Raw genomic sequence first — 16,723 nt, 5'->3', positions numbered from 1 at the left:
CAAAGGAAAATATTTCAGTGGCGATGAAGCCGGGTATCCGGGCCAGAAAGCCGAGATCCGAGGAGTGCGGAACTCTCGGCGTGCCTTTTGCCGACAAGGAGCTGCTGGAACGTTGTCTTTCTGTGTTTGTTGCCCCAGAGTCCTGCTTCTGTTCTGGCTCCATCAGGCTCCATGAGCCCTCGTGTTAATAACACTGGTTCAGAACCGCTCTCAGAGAAACCTGGCTATTTCTACTGCCCAGATCTGTTTATGATGATGGAGGAGGAGGAGGAGGAGGAGGAGGAGGAGGAGGAGGAGGAGGAGGAGGAGGAGGAGGAGGAGGAGGAGGAGGAGCAAACTAGAATGTGGACTTAAATTTCATTTCCTGAAGATCAGTCAACTTTTCAACCATGCATATTTCTTGTTGGTTAATTGATCTTCTTTTTAACTGTGTGATCACGACTTTATTTTCATTTCCTTTGGTGGAGGAAACAGACAATTGTCAGAAAGCTACTATAAATTACCTAGCCTTTATTATCAATAGGCATTACTTCTTCACAGTCTCCAGACTCATTTGGAAAACTTAGGCAGAAGGTCTTGTTCGTTCACCACCCTCCACCTGTGTCCGGCCTTGTCCAGTTCCCGCAATCCTCTTTAATGACTGAATGTCACAGCCTGCCCAAAGTCCGGAGCTCGTACATCCCACCCAGTCCCATTTCTCAGTGGGGGCGGGGCACAGCACCTTCCCTACATCTTCTCCAAGGAGCAGACACAGGTACAGCAGACTAGAGCATTGCTTCTCAACCTGTGGGTCGGGACCCCTTTGAGAGGTCAAACGACTCTCTCACGGTGGTTGCGTATGAGATATTGACGTTATGATTCATAGCAGTGGCAAAATGACAGTGATGAAGTAGCAACGAAAATGATTTTAGGGTTGGGGTCATCACGACATGAAGAATTCTATTAAAGGATTGCAGCATCAGGAAGGGTGAGGCCCACCATTCCAGAGGGCAGGGGTTGGAGGAGTCACACAGCTGCAGCTATGTCCCTAGACCCACTGCTGGGGTGATGGCTCTTCCTGAGGAAGACCAATAGTTTCCCATGTTGATCTTGCCTTGATGTGGGAGTGATTTCTTTCTAATCTGTTGCTTTCATTGGTTAATTAATAAAGAAACTGCCTAGGCCCATTTGATAGGCCACCCTTAGGTGGATGGAGTAAACAGAACAGAATCCTGGGAGAAAGAAACTGAGTCAAGGAGTCACCATGATTCTCCCACTCCAGACAGATGCAGGTTAATATCTTTCCTGGTAAGCCACCTCGTGGGCTACACAGATTATTAGAAATGGGTTAGTTCAGTATGTAGGAGCTAGCCAATAAGAGGCTGGAACTAATGGGCCAGGCAGTGTTTAAAAGAATACAGTTCCCATGTAATTATTTCGGGTGTAAAGCTAGCCGGGTGGCGGGAAGCAGCCCGCTGCTCTTATTACAACATTGCCTTCTCAGAAATAAAGTAAAGTGAAACCCAAGGCTCTGCACTTAGAAAGCAAAGAACTACTTGTAATTCTCTTTGTTCGTGTGTGTGTGTGTGTGTGTGTGTGTGTGTACTATTTGTTGGAGTCATATGGTTCATGTACATCACCTATTGAAAAGAAATTAAAGCTTAAACATTCCCAAAGAATGCAGAGAAGAAGAAGGCTTTCTTTGTTTCTCTACAGCCAAGCCATCTTTTTGACATGCGCTATACCAAGTCTTCGCTGTTGACGTGAAACTGTCCACAATGAAAGCTTGCCGGGCTTCAGCAGATAATTAGTAAAGAATGAATGAGAAAAGGGGAAAATGACCTAGTCGTACTGTAGTAAGGACACCAGGGCCTCTGAACTAATTCTGCCCAGAGGCTGGACAAGTGGGGGCCACGCCCACGCCCACTTGCCACCCAGGCAAGTCTCAATGCATTTGTCCAGTCAGGCTGATTGATGGGTCCGCAGTGGCCTTGTTTGCCACCAGGGTGAGGTACAGCAGCCTCAAGTGACCCTAGTCAGCACTTTCAAGGTAGGAGGATCAGAAGAACAGGGTCCACTTAAAGCCACAACAAAGGCGGTGAGTGGGACTTCCCTTGTGAACGAGCCAGCACTCTGGCAACTCTAAATAGACATACACCATTGAGAGGGAAGTGGCTGTGAATGCAAGCAAAACCGCTCTCAGACAATTCTGGCTTGGCCCTTTGTCACCCTGGAAGACAGATGGAGATGGACGCTCAGGCCCAGTGTGACTTGAACACAGACCTTGTGTTATGTAAAGTTTCTGCCCAGCAACTGCTGTAGCATGCTGGTCTGGGTGGTTTAGAGCCTCAGTGGGCTTAAAGATGTCCTTTGCTTGTCTTCTTCCAGGGGAAAATTCATGTGTTATTTCCCTGATCTCCCCATAGTGTATAGCTAATATAGTTCCGATGTCCTGAATTGCCCACGCCTCGGCATAGCAGAGGCCCCTTGCTAAGCCGTACTCCCAGATGTCTGCGCACTGCTAGAGTCTCGGTCAGTGCTCCCACAGGCCCAAGGGTTGAAAGCTTGGTCTCTGGCCTGTGTGTTGTTAGGAGCTGGGGCCTGTGAAGTCAGGTCACTGCGGATGTGTCTCTGAAGAACTCTTCTTTTGCCCCTCTTTGCTTCTCTGCTACCTCAAGATAATAAGCTTACTTCACACGTTCCCACCTCAGTGTGCTGCCTCAGCACACGGCCAAAGCAGTGGGACCAGCTGACCAGGGACTATGAGCCAAAGTAAATCGTCCTTCTTTTTAAGTGGAATGTCTAGGGGGGATTGCATACACTAACAGAAAGCTGACTCATCCCTCAGCCCACAATGTCCTCCTCTATGTCAGTAGTGAACGGAAGCAAACAATTTGAATAGATTTCACAATAGAGCTGACATACTTTTGAGTCAATGAAGCTGGGGGTAGTAGGGTCCCATGCAGATTTGCTTCTTTTCTTCTTCGTGTGTGTGTGTGTGTGTGTGTGTGTGTGTGTGTGTGTTATATGAGCATGTGTGTACAGAGATCAGGGGAAGTTATCTGACTATTGAGAGTTCTCTCTCTCTCTCTCTCTCTCTCTCTCTCTCTCTGCTTTTTCTTTCCTCCCTTTCTCTGTATCTCCATCTCCTTCATTCCCTTGAGACAGAGTCCTTCCCTGAGCTCACAGCTAGGGTAGCAGTCATCAAGTCCCGGTGATCCCCCTGATTTGACCCCCACAGCATTGGACTTAGAGGCATGCTTGCAACTGCATCAGGCTTGTTACCTGGCTCTGAGAGTTTAAGGTCAGGTCCTTGTGCTTGTTAAGTAAGCACTCTTCTCCACTGAACCAGCTCCTCAACTCCTTGATCCTTTTGGTGAACAAACCCTGCTTTTCCATCCCCAATCCTGGCCCTTGGAACTCTCCTAAGCCCCCTTCTTTTCCTTTGCCTAGTTTATTGAAAACACGAGAGACACTTACCTAAGCAGTTCTGTGATATATGGAGGCAAGCTCACATTTCACTAAATCTAAAATGGTTCTGTCTGTTTGCTTTGTTATCTTTGCCGTCTTTAGGGTATTCGAGGTTGGTTTGTTTTTAAAAGACATGCTCTAAGGCTATCCCAAGTTGGCCTAAAACCTACCAATTAGCCCAAGTTGGTCTCATAGACATCTTTCTTTTTCAAAGTCTAAATACTAGGATTGCAGGCATGAGCCACCACAACCAAGGCAAGACCCAACATTTATACAACAGTCAAAACATAAAGCACATGTAAGAGTATAAATGCAGGAGACTAGAGAGTGGTTAGGAGCATGAGGATGTGCAGCTCCTACAGAGGACACGAGATCAGTGATGAGAACCCATGTCAGATGGCTCACAATCACCCTAACTCCAGCTTCAGAGGGGTCACCTCCACGGGCACCTGTACACACGTACACATACCCCCAACACACACACACACACACACACACACACACACACACACCTTTTTAAATAAATCTAAAAATTATAAATGTAAGTTAGGTGATGGGTCTCCAAGCTGTTCTTCCATTGGCTTCCAGTAAGTCTGTGTCTAGACCTGTAGACAGAAGGCTTTTCTCCATCTTGCCAGGTCCCACCAGACTGGTTTCTTTCCACCCACTGGGCCCCCCTCACTAATTCCCACAGCTAAAAGCCTTCTGTCTACATGACCTATGGATGTGTACGAACCCTCTTCTTCCTTTCAACCTCCTGATCGGGAGCCAGGCAAACTGATCAGAAAATAAAGTCACTCCTACCGCACAATGAGTCAAGAGGAGTGGCCAGCTGAGAATCTTTCTTCTGTATTTTATTTCCTCCCTCCCACCGACATGCTGCACAGGTGGATTCAGATATTAAGTCAGTACTGGGCATTGCTGTCCTAAGAAAGCTATGATATAATACGTCCACATGCATTTTCTGGTTTGCGATACCTGCTGGGTATTGTACTCACCTATAATCCCAGCACTCAAGAAGTAGAGGTAGGAGGATCTTGCGGTGGAGGCCAGCCTGAGTTACACAGTGAGTTTTGGGCCAACCTGGGCTGCAGAGCAAGACAAAGACTAAAGAGTCCAGACCTGGCTAGAGGAGGCAACCTACTGAAGACAGTGCAAAGCTGCAAGGTGCAAATTAGGCCTATGAAAGAAAAAGGAAGCGGAAGTGGGAGCCATTCCTGATCCTTACTTGGGAGGTAAAATTTTTGACCCAATACTACTAGATTTCATTCATTAGTTCCAGCCCATTGTTCTGGGAGAACTCACAGATAAGGAACATTGTTGTGGGAATTCTGTCCGATAGCCAATTGTATGGGGTGGCTTACTTGATCTGACAACCAACTGTATTGGGAGATGTAATTGGAGGTTTCTCTCCTTCCTGCCAGTTCCTGAATAACCACTCTGAGGCTTATATCAATTACAAACTGTTTGGCCTATTAGCTCAGGCTTATTATTAACTAACTCTTACAACTTAAATTAACCTATTTCTATCATTCTATATTTTACCATGAGGCTCATGGCTTGTTACCTCACATCTTGCTTCCCCAGCATCTGCTGGTGTTTCTCTGACTCCGCCTTCTTTTTCCCTGTATCTCTTTGTATTTTCTGCCTTGCTATATTCTACCCTGCCATATGCCAACATAGTTTCTTAATTAATTAATGGTAATAAAATATATTCACAGCATTCAGAGGGGCATCCCACATCAGGGAGTCTTTTGGCTCAATGGGTGTGGTCTTCTCTGGAAATACATGGCCCAATAAAACCCCAGGAAAAAGGGTCATAGGCTCTCTCCGAAAGATCACACCCATTCAGCTAAGCCACCCATACAACTGGCTATTGGAACGAATTCCCACAACAGAACATCTTAGGCCACAAGTTGGGAAGAGCCGAGTTCAAGTCCTGTGGCATAGAAAATATGAAGCTCATGCTGCAAGGCACTGTCTGTAAACTGATCCCAGGTCTCCCCTTGAGATATGTGCTGTTGTGGGAGTAATCACATCCCCTCTACAGTCACCAAGGCGTGGACTCCAAGTCCACACAGCCCTCCGCTGCCTCCGCTGTCTCTCTTCGGCCTGCTACCAGAGCCGACTGGAAACAGCAGTTCTGTTGCCAGATGGAGAAGCAGGTGTCAACGCGCCAGTGTGCAAAGAGATAAGACACAGAGACAGACCTGCAGGAAACAGGAAAGAAAAGGACGAGGAGCCCTCTGAGTAGAGGTAACTTGTCCTGGTGATGCCATGGCTGCTAAATATGAAAGAAAGAAAGCAAGAAAGGCAGAGAAATGAGGGAGGAAGAGAAGGGGTGAGGAAGGGGGAAAACCCAAAATAAATCAGTGCCACAGGTTAAAGTGCCCACAGCTGCTCCAAAAGGACGATGGCTCCTCCTGCTTTAATTAAAAGCCTTTTTCCTAGCACAAATAAGTACATATATACCTGGAGCTCAAGCTTTGCAAACGTGTGTGCGTGTGTGTGTTTATTACAATTTTTTTGAGCAAAGTCTTTAACCCAGGCTAAATTCTAACTCTACATAGCCAAGGATAACCTTGAATTTCTAACCCCCCTGCCTCCACCTCCCCCATACTGAGATTACAGGTGTATGCTTCCACACCACAGCCTCAGGAATGTCGGGCACACACTCTACCAACTGAATTCCAGCCCCAGCCCATTATAATTATTAACACGTGTTAACTCCGTATCTTCATTGCCCGCATATTTCACACTTTGCTGTGACTCTAATGGAGCCAGATGAATAGCCCTGGGAAGACCACCTAGGCAAGGGAAGATGCCCACAGCAGGTTTGGTCATTGCTTCTGTTTTCAGGATATACTAAAGAGGTTTGTGTGAGTTTCGGGGGCAAATCCCATCCTGCCCCCAGAGTCCTGCCGGTGTTTTAATCCTGTCCCACATGTCACACAGAGAACTCAGTTGGTGCTTACACAAGACTAATGAAGGCAGCCTCCCTCTGAGCAAGCCCATTCTCCTCTATGTCCTCTGGCATCCCATAAACTCCAGCTTCCCCTCCGCTCCTAAAGAGCCTCCTGCCCTACGACTCCAGTGGGATTGTTTTCCCTTTCCCACAGCCAGGGAAAAGTGTAAAACTATCCCTGGTCCCCCGTATGCCTCAACGGTTTGGCTCTGTTCTCAGGCTCATTCGAGCACATTCTCCCGTTCTCCTTCCCCTCACCCCAACCTGCCCACCTCAAATCATGCAATTCCTCACATAAGGACACTTCTTAGGGTGTTTAATAAACACCACAGGGCATGACCCTGTCCTGAGGCCCTTCGTGACTGAGGTTGTACAAATCTGATTTCATGGGCCCGTATTAAGCTGAGGCATACAAAATTGCTGTTATCCAACCATGTTGACATCCAAAAAGAATGACAACTCTGTGAGCTTCAATCTAATAAAAGAGGCTGGAATTCAAATATTAAAAACAGATGATTTTACATCCCACCTGCTCTCTGCCCAAGCAGCATGTATACATTTAGAAGTGGGGGTGGGGAAAGAGAGCCACGGGTATCACGTTCCACAGAATACAACACTTTGCTCTATCAGGCTTAATTTTGCCCAAACAGGATGTTTATAAATGTCTGGGGATGCTTTCAGTTGTCACAGTTAGATGGAAGATGCTACTGTCACAGGGAGCAGGAGTAGAGGCAAGAACCGCTAAAGAACCTACAATGTGCAGGCAGGCATTTGCCACAGCGAATTCTGTGTTCCAGATGTCAGCAGTGTGCCTCCAGTGTCCTGTATCCCAAATATTTGGTATTAGACGTGTCTGTCATACATTTCAGACTAAAGGAGGCCTGAGACTATCCATGTATTATGGAGATATCACGGGGCTAGGACTCAAGTCTAAACATGAAACACATTAATGTTTCGTATACACTTCATACACACAGCCTGAAGGTAATTTTTACATTATTTTTGGCATGCCTGCCTTCTGACTGCAGTCTGTCACATAAGGTCAGGCATGGAATTTTCCACTTGTAGAGTCATGTCAGCTCTTTAAAAACTTTCAGATTTCGGAGCATCTCATATTTATTTTCAGGGGGCTGGAGAGGCAGCTCAGTTGGCAGAGTGCTTGCCCAGCGCACACAGAGCCCTGGGTTCCATCCCTGGCACTGCATAGTGGTAACCACCTGAAATCTCAGTGCTATCCTGATGTAGATGGGAGGATCAGAAGTTCAAGGCCAGCATTGGCTGTGTACTGAATTTGAGGCCAACATGAGTTACATGAGACTCTATCTAGAAAGGAAAGAAAGATTAAACTGAGATTTTCCATTTTCAAATTAGAGAAATTCAACTTGCTGAGAGGAGATGCTCTGGGTTTTTTTGTTTTTTTTTTTGAGTGTTTTCTGGGGACCCAGACCCTTAGAGATGTAGTTAAGAAGGAACATCAAGAGGCCAGTTCTAACAGCCCTTAGAGGGTAGGGTGTTCCCTCCTCTGCAGCATCTGGCTCCAGGCTTCCTCTTCCCTGGACCAGCCTTCTCTCTGAGTGCTTCTGCAGGCCCCCACCATAGCCATCAAGATGGGCATCTTTTGAATATCTGTGAATCTCTGAGTCAGAGACTAGCTTGGTTCCTACCCCATGGAAAATCTTCAGAAGTAAGAAAAGGGTACTGGACCCCTTCTCAACTGCTTGGCCCAACAACCTTCTAAGCTCCTCCTCCGCTGCAGGATCCAGGGGCCTCAAAACCACACCATGCAACACCTCACAAGCAGAAAAGGGTGGTTTCCTGGAAGGAATCTTGTGTCACTCTGGGAGATGGGGAAGGGAATTTGAGAGGTTCCACAGCACCCTCCAGTCAAGATAGAAAATCACCACTCAGAGAAATAGAAGGGATGTTGGCAACCATCTCTACTAGGCCACATGGAAATGTCTAAGAATAACAGTCAAGATATGTGCTCCAGTAGACGCCTAACGGAAGAGGTCTCCTCAGCCTTCTTGGGAATACCTCCTCAGCATCGTGCTGCAATGACATTTTCCTGCTGCCCCAGTGCCTCCAGGTCCAGCTGCAACTGGACACAACACAAGAAAATGAGGGAGGGGTACATTTTTTGAGGTGGGGGAGACATATGATCCTGTTCCAGCTTGAGCCTGTTCTCTGCTTTTCGGAACTTAAAACCTGTCTGCCGTTCACCAAATGACACGGAGTGCTGGCAGATGGAGGAGGGAGAAAAGGCTAAATGTATTTTAATGGGACCATTAGGAATATGTCAAAAGGTGAGAAAAAAGCATTCGCCTGCCAAGAAAATAAGCATTGGTCTAAAAGAAATATAGAATGTTCCATGGCTTTCCCATTTCTACCCACTCCCTTTTTGCTCTGTTTTTATGAGACTCTGATTCAACAGGAGACAGTCTTGGTCATGCGTAGCGTACAAATGCATGTTTTCTTAAGCCCATCAGTGTAGGCGGAAATACAGGACGGCAGAGAAAGAATGCGCACGCTGGGATGGGATAAGTCAGATGGGATGGGTACAGTTTTCAGACTTCAACAGCCCCCAGAGTTAGAACAGAGCAGCCAACCGTCTATATTTTGCATCCTGGTGCTAGTCAGTAAGCCCTTTTCTCATAGTTCCAGTGTTAAGCTTTGGAATGCCATGTGCCAACACAGAGGGGTTTGGGGTTTGTTTTTCTTATGTTTAGGGGAGTGCGCGTGCATGTGTACATGTGCCTATAACCTCCACTTGTGTCTATTGATTGATTGATTGATTGATTGAATCCAGGGCCTGGCTCCACCTGTGTCTTCACACATGTTCATACTTTTCACATGCTTCTGGCGATTTTGAGGCTGACACATTGCTCAGCTTATGAGCAATATTGGGATGCATACATGTATTTATGGTGGCCTGAGTTCCATATAAAATGCTGAGATGAGTCAAATAGCACCCACCCCTGAAGACCTGGCCCTGAGCAGAGAGGAGCAAACAGTTAAACCCAGGGGAAAAGGTGATCCACACCGAGACCAGGAGTGAAAAGAAATGTTTAAAATGGCCAGACCAAGCAAGCAGAGATCTATGCCAGTGTTATTCATCCTAGCCTTCTGTGACAAACTAGAGGACATGTGGACATTGATTGCAAAACGAAGAAAGTAGAGGGATAAGTCACAGAAGGAAATCCCCAGCAGTTGAAACTGGTAAGGAGAAGAAAAGAGGAACAGAGAGTAAATCAAGCTGGGCAAAGTGGATTGCTCCCTCAAGACCAGCCTGAGCTACATGGCAAGACTGTCTCAAAAAACAAAACAAAACAACAACAACAACAAAAACTGTCTAAAAAAATATTTTTTAAGGTGAAGAAGGAAAAAGAGGTAAAGGAAAAATAAATGGTTTTAAATAGAGAAGCTCAATATTAGAGAAACATTCAAAACATTTTCAAAAGCTGGGTGGTGGTGGCACGTGCCTTTGATCCCAGCACTCAGGAGGCAGAGGAAAGCAGATCTCTGTGAGTTCGAGGCCAACCTGGTCTACAGAGCTAGTTTCAGAACAGCCAGAGCTACACAGAGAAACTGTCTCAAAAAACTAAAAACAAAATAAAATAAAGCAACAATAACAACAACAACAAGACATTTTTAGAACCAAACTTTCTACTCTTTGACTTAATCAGTACACCTTATATAGAATTGAAAGGCAATGCTGTCTTGGTATAGCATTTAATATAATAATCAGTATCATGTGTGAGGATCATCTCCATCCCCCTAGGTGCACCCCCATGGGGCTGCCAAGCAGAAAGATTCTGAAGTATCCTCTGAGGGAAAGCAATCTGTGTCAAATACTGAGAGAAGGGGGCACAACAACACTACAACGTTTGTCCTTCTTATAAAATGCAAGAACAAATCAGGATGAGTCTCACGTGTTCTTCAAATACCAAGTCAGCTCTGGACCTCAGAAATCTCCCATTAAAACTCTCTTCCAAGCAAGATATGGTGACATACTCTGAGCCTGGTACAGGAGGATCGTCAAAAGTTTGAGGTCAGTCTGGGTGACATAGTAAGTACCAGGCCAGTCAAGGCTACATGGCAAGATCCTGGCACAGAGGTAGAAGTGGGGCATTCTCGCCTCTCACAACATTCTTTGCTAACAACTAAAAGACATGGTAAAATACCCAAATGCAGACACTACCAAGGATCAGGCACTGGCTGGCAGCAGTGTAGACAAAACCATAAGGAGAAGTAGTCAAAGGAAGATAAAAATCTCCCTTCTGGGCACGGACAAGAATCAGATTCAAATTACAGGATCCCAGGAGGAACTGAATGGCCAAGCCCTGGAAACTTTAGCACTTGGCTTCTAACCTAACTATTCTCTTGTGTTCAATGGTGAGTAAGGAAAAGCCCTCATGGGCCCTGCTGACCCGTGAAGTACTGGACTAAAGAACACAACTACAATCACTGAGTGGGTGAGGTGTGTACACAAGAATTACTAACATAGTAAATAGGCAAATAGACTCAGCCCACAAGCACATCTTAAAGGGACAGCTCAAGACTTGCACACACAGACACTGCCTTGATTTCTAAAATACCCTTGACTTACCCCCAGAGCCCATCATCTTTACTGGGGATTTCAATATTAGGTCAGTTTGCATATCAGTAGCACGTAGTTTAACATTCAGTTAGCTGTTCACCAGGAATTTTGGTGTGGGTGCCGGGAACTGGAGCTCTGCTAGGTGATGGCTCCCATCTTCGAAGGTTTTCCATGCTGTTGAGAGATTTAGTAAACACATAAGGACAACACACACTGAGCTTTAGTGTTTTGTAATAATTATTCCATGAAAGGAAGGATCTGATCTGAATGCAGAGCATGGAAAGGCAGCCATGATGGATGACTTAGTAGAAGGGAAAGCCAAGAATGAATCTTATTTTAGAAGACTCTATGTCCATCTTTTTATTTTAGTTTTATTGTGGAAACTATCACTGAGGCCATCTTACATGCACAGCTTTGAATGCTAAGTGTCAAAACTACCCACCTGAGCTCTCACCTGACAGTCACCTTCCCTGTGCCTTCACTATGTTGCTGTATTTCAGTTCATGACCTTACTCTTCCTGTGGGTGTTAGTGGAAACTGTCTCCCTTAGAAGGCCTCCCAAAAGGCATGGTGACTCTGCAAGCCTTAAGTTTTGCATTTCAAATCCCCCACCACACTATTTCCACTGATCCTGATCCATTGCATCATGAGCATTACCTGATGCTACTCAAGCCTCCACACTGATGCCTTAGATGTCCAGGTGCTGGCTAGTTTCCACCTGGCCATACCTTCTGGAATCCTATCGCTGTCAGAGTGGGTTATTTTGGTGACATTTAAAGACCCAGAATTCACAGAAGATGTCTCTTGGAGTCTCCCTACCTGGCTATTGCTCCTTATCTACCCAACAGAAGGCTCCCAAAAGAATTCTGGTCTCATAGATCCCCTCTCGGGAGTTTCACAATAATACAAGAATGAGTCTTGCTGCCAGACAGATGTCCAGGCCCAGGAGAAACTCTTGAGACACACACTGTCATAAGACGATTTATCTCCCATCTATGTTCCTTGGGACCTGTTTATCTTCCCTGCAGCCCTTTGTTTCCCAATAAGTGCACCTGCTCCTGCTGGTACCACCTGTTACATATGCGCTGAGCCCTAACAGCCTCTTTCTAGCCATATTCTTCTGTGACCTCCTGTGTTCTTGCGTAAATAAAAATTTATCTGTTCTCTTGAAACCTGTCTTTTTCAGCTTTATTGGAGGCTCTCTATTACAGAACACTAGAGGGTAGAGGAAAGGTGTGTGAAAGGCTACGAGAGAAAATGTAACTATCTACCATGAAAGGAAGACACTTAGAATACTATGTCACTAAAGACACAACCATGGAGAGTATACCATAAGAAGTGAAGCTTTGGTGTTCTTTATTGCTTTATTGTTCTTAGGGTCTTTATTGCTATGAAGAGACACCATGACCATGGCAACTCTTAGAAAAAAAAAAACATTTAATTGGGGGTGGTTCACTTACAGTTTCAGAGGTTCATTTCATTATCATCATGACTGGGAGTATGACATATAGGCAGACATGGTGCTGGAGAAATAGCTGAGAGTCCTACATCTTTCAGGCAACAGGAAGTTGACTGACAGCTATACTAAGGGAAGCTTGAGCAAAAGAGACCTCAATGCCCATCCCCACACTGACCCACATCCTCCAACAAGGCCACACCTCCTAATAGTGCCACTCCCTCTGTGGACCATTTTCTTTCAAACCACCACCCGTTCAAAGGGGCATTTGGTTACAGTCTGCACAGGAGTAATGAAGGCCTTTTCCTTCCCTCCCTTCTCCCCATTCTCCTTTCTCTCCTTTTCTTCTTTCTCCTCCTCTCTCTGCTCCTTTCCCCTTCCCCTCCTCTTGTCCCGCCTTTCCCTCTTCTTTTCCCTCCTCTCTTTTCCCTCATCTTTTATTAATGGGCTTTTCTTTTACAACCATTTTCATCTATTCAGTTCTTTTTACAGGAGCCACACATGCAGGGAGTAAAGGAGACCTTTAGGAATCAGGTTCTCTCTTTCCACCATGTGGGTCCCAGGGCTTGAACTCAGGCCAGCAGACTTAGCATCTTTACCCAGTGAACGATCTCACCAGCCTGGTAACAGCTTCATTTCTATGAAATTAAGGAATGCTACAGTGCTATCTATACGCCCTAGACTCTCACCCCACACTCAGTATCCCTACCATTAGCATTCCTTTGGTGCACTTGTTATAAAGAATGAATCAATAGATACATTGGTGTTAACTAAGACCCATGCTTCATTCAGATTTCCTTCCATTACCATTAACTTAGATCCCCTTCTTTTGTGCAGATTAAGCTTCTTTTTTTAAAAAAAAGGGGGGGGGCTTATTTATTTTTATTTTGTGTATATGAGTAGTTTGCCCACATGTTTATATGACTCATGCATGCTTGTGGAGGTCAGATGAGGACACTGGATATTCTGGAACTGGGGTTACAGACAGTGGTGAGCTCTGTGTGAGCATCAGGAACAGAACCCAGATCCTCTGCAAGAATGATAAATGTTCTTAACCTCTGAGCCATCTCAGGGACTCCAGATTCAGTTTTCTATCCAATGCCCTTATCGTGTGCAGTATCTTAGTCGGGAGTAGCATTGCATCTCATCACCATGTCACCCCGGGCTGCTCTTGCTGTGACAGTGTCTCAGACTCTGCTTATTTCTGACGGCCTTGGCACTTTTGAGTACAGGTCAGCCATGATGTAAAAGGTCCCCCTATTAGAGTGTGCTTGAGTTTTTGTTGTTTTGTTTTGGTTTTGCTTGCTTGTTTCCCAAGCACTGTTTGAAGCATGCATATCACAGAGGTAAAGTGCCATTTCTGTCACATCCCATCAAGGCATACTGGATTAGTTACCTCTTTATCACTATAACCAAATAATTAACAAGAAAGAATTCCAGGAAAGGAAGGTTTATTTTGGATCCCAAATTGGGGTCCATTCCTTCCTGACAGGGAAAGCATGGTTGTATGGGCAGCTGTCAAATGTGGCTGCAGGAGTATGAGGCTGCTTGTTCATATCTAAGTAGATCAGGAAACAGACAGGACGAGAAGCAGGTCAGGCCCACCCAGGGGCCAATTCCTCCAGACAGGCTGCACCCTGTAAAGGGTCTACATCTCCCAAACTGCATTGCCATCTGAGGACCAAGTGTTTAAACATGGGACCTGGGAAGGTGGGCAGCACTTTATATCCAGACCATAACAGGCACACAATATCAACATGATGTTGCCCTTGATTGCTGGCTCTGATCGTACTTGATTGATGCACTCACCAGACAATGCTCTCTTGTCTCCTCTCCATACTGCCTTTTATGGAAGGAAGTCACTGTGTGTGGGCTTCATCAGGAGCAGAGAGTCTAGCTCCTCTTCCTTGGGCTCATTATTTTCAGCCCTTGATTTATGCCCGGTGTTACTTTATTTTTGTGGCTCACATAACTGCAGCATCTGCTGCTAGGAGCTAATAGCTCCCGTGTCTCTTCAAGATCCGCCAATACTGGGAAGGTTTAGGATGGTCACTGCTCTGGCTGTTTTGGTTCCGAGTGTTCCCTTATTTGATGGACTTAAGGGATGTTTCCAGACTGTCCTCTTGGATGCTCCTGCCCCAGATACAGAACCAGCCTTTTCCCTGAGAATTCTCAGCACCAGTTTCTCACAGAGACATTGAGTTTCTACCACAACACAAAAGAATTACAGTGTGGACCATACCAGGAGGGAATAAAACCAACTTGAGAGGTTAATGAAAGCTAGGGGATGAATCTAGCCCAGGAGGTGGCTTCTTGGGGCCTGTACTCTATCCTTGCTGTGTGACCCTACTTCATGCTCAGTTGTTTTTGTTTGTCTGGGACAGGGTCTCATTGTGTAGCCCATTCTGATCTGGAACTTGTGAATCTTCCTCTCACAACCACCCAGATACTGACTAGGATGATGGGCATGTACCACTATGCCTGCTGAAGTATATACTTTTAATACCTTAGATTATTTTTAAATGAAATGTCTTAAACATTTCTGGAGTCTGTGAAGTACCTCTCCAGAATATAGTTTGTAGAGATCACGTAATTATATTTTCTGTAAGCATTGTCTTATAGAAAAGGGACTTATTCAACTGTGCTAATATTGATTGTGGGTTGGAACGATCAAACCCAGAGCCTTGTGCATGCTAGGCAAATACCCTGTCACTAAGCCACACCCTCATCTCCAATACTAATTCTTTTGACTCCACTAAACAACTGAATTCTGACTGACTGAGTAGTACCCCACAATTGGATTCCTAATTACACACATATCTACTTAAGAGAAGAAAGATTTATTATGGTTCATAGGGTTCAGGGATGCCTTAGTGGAAAAGCTGTGTTGGAAGAGTTTACATCGTGAAGGGCTAAGAAATAGAGAAAGGAACTTTCCCTTTTCTCTTTCTCTCTATCCAAGCTACAGTGCTGTTGCTCACTTGCAGGGTAAGTTTTCCACCTCCAGTTAACACTCCCTGGAAAGTCTCTCCTAGATATAACCAAAGGTATACTTCACCAATATTCTTGATTACTATAAATACAGTCATGTTGACAATGAAGATCAAACACTGCAAGACTTCACTTTGCAATCTTGTTGCCCAGACTTAACCCAAAATTGTCTTTCATTCTTGATCTCCAAATGTTCATGACAATCTCATATAGCAAATTGCATTTAATATAAGAGCCCCCGAAATCTTCATAGTTCCAACAATATTCAAATGTCCAAATTCAAAGTCTCTCCTGAGACTTAAAGCAAACTATTTGCTGCAAACACCTATATGATAAAATAAAATAAAAAAAAAGGACATAAAATAAAAAAAAAAGTAGTTGGCAGAGACTACTTGTTTATTCCTGGCTGCTCAGACTTGAAATAACCACACAGAAACTATATTACTTGCAATATTGTTTGGCCAATAGCTTAAGCATATTTCTAGCTAGCTTTTATATCCTAAACCAACCTATCTCCATTAATCTGTGTATCGCCAAGTGGCTGTGGCTTACCAGCAAGATTCGGGTGTGTCTGTCTCCTGTGGGCAGCTACATGACTTCCCTCTGACTCTGCCTACTCTCTCTATGTATCTCTTTCAGCCTGGCTTTACTCTGCTAAGCCATTGGCCAAAAGAAGCTTCTTTATTAACCAATGTCAACAAAACAAAATTCACAGTATACATCACCTCCCACATCACAATGGCATAAACGTTCTATTCCAAAAGGAATGAATGAGCGAGTAACAAGGATGGAATGGAACAAAAAAATACTAAAGTCCAGCAGAGAAACCACTAAATCCTATTGCTCTGTGCCCAGCATAAGAAGTCTACAATGTCTTGATGTGCACACACCAGGCTTTGGCAGCCCCACTTTATGACCTTGCTGTTTGAACCCATTTTTGACCTTTCTCTTGGATTGGCTCTACTCACTGCAAGAAATCTGAGCTTGCTATACATTGATTAGATCCTCATGTCTTACCTGAAAATCTTTGTGGAATTCAAGAGCTACAGGGCCATGGAGGCATCTACAAAGATTTTCATGGAATATCTGTGAGACTAGGCAATGTATATCAGGGTGAGTTTTCTTGCAGAGTCCCCAAGGGGGCAATATATAAAGCTGAGAGAGTAACGTCTAACCCTAGAATGTTGGAGTTGCTAGGAACACAGTGGATCTGCCAAGGAAGCATTTATGACCCTGTAATTCTTTAATTTTGCATACATGAAAA

Source organism: Microtus oregoni, unplaced genomic scaffold (assembly GCF_018167655.1).
Source record: "Microtus oregoni isolate MIOR12 unplaced genomic scaffold, Mior012 000042F_ref0000377, whole genome shotgun sequence".
Taxonomy (NCBI): domain Eukaryota; kingdom Metazoa; phylum Chordata; class Mammalia; order Rodentia; family Cricetidae; genus Microtus; species Microtus oregoni.
This window is presented reverse-complemented; position numbering follows the sequence as displayed.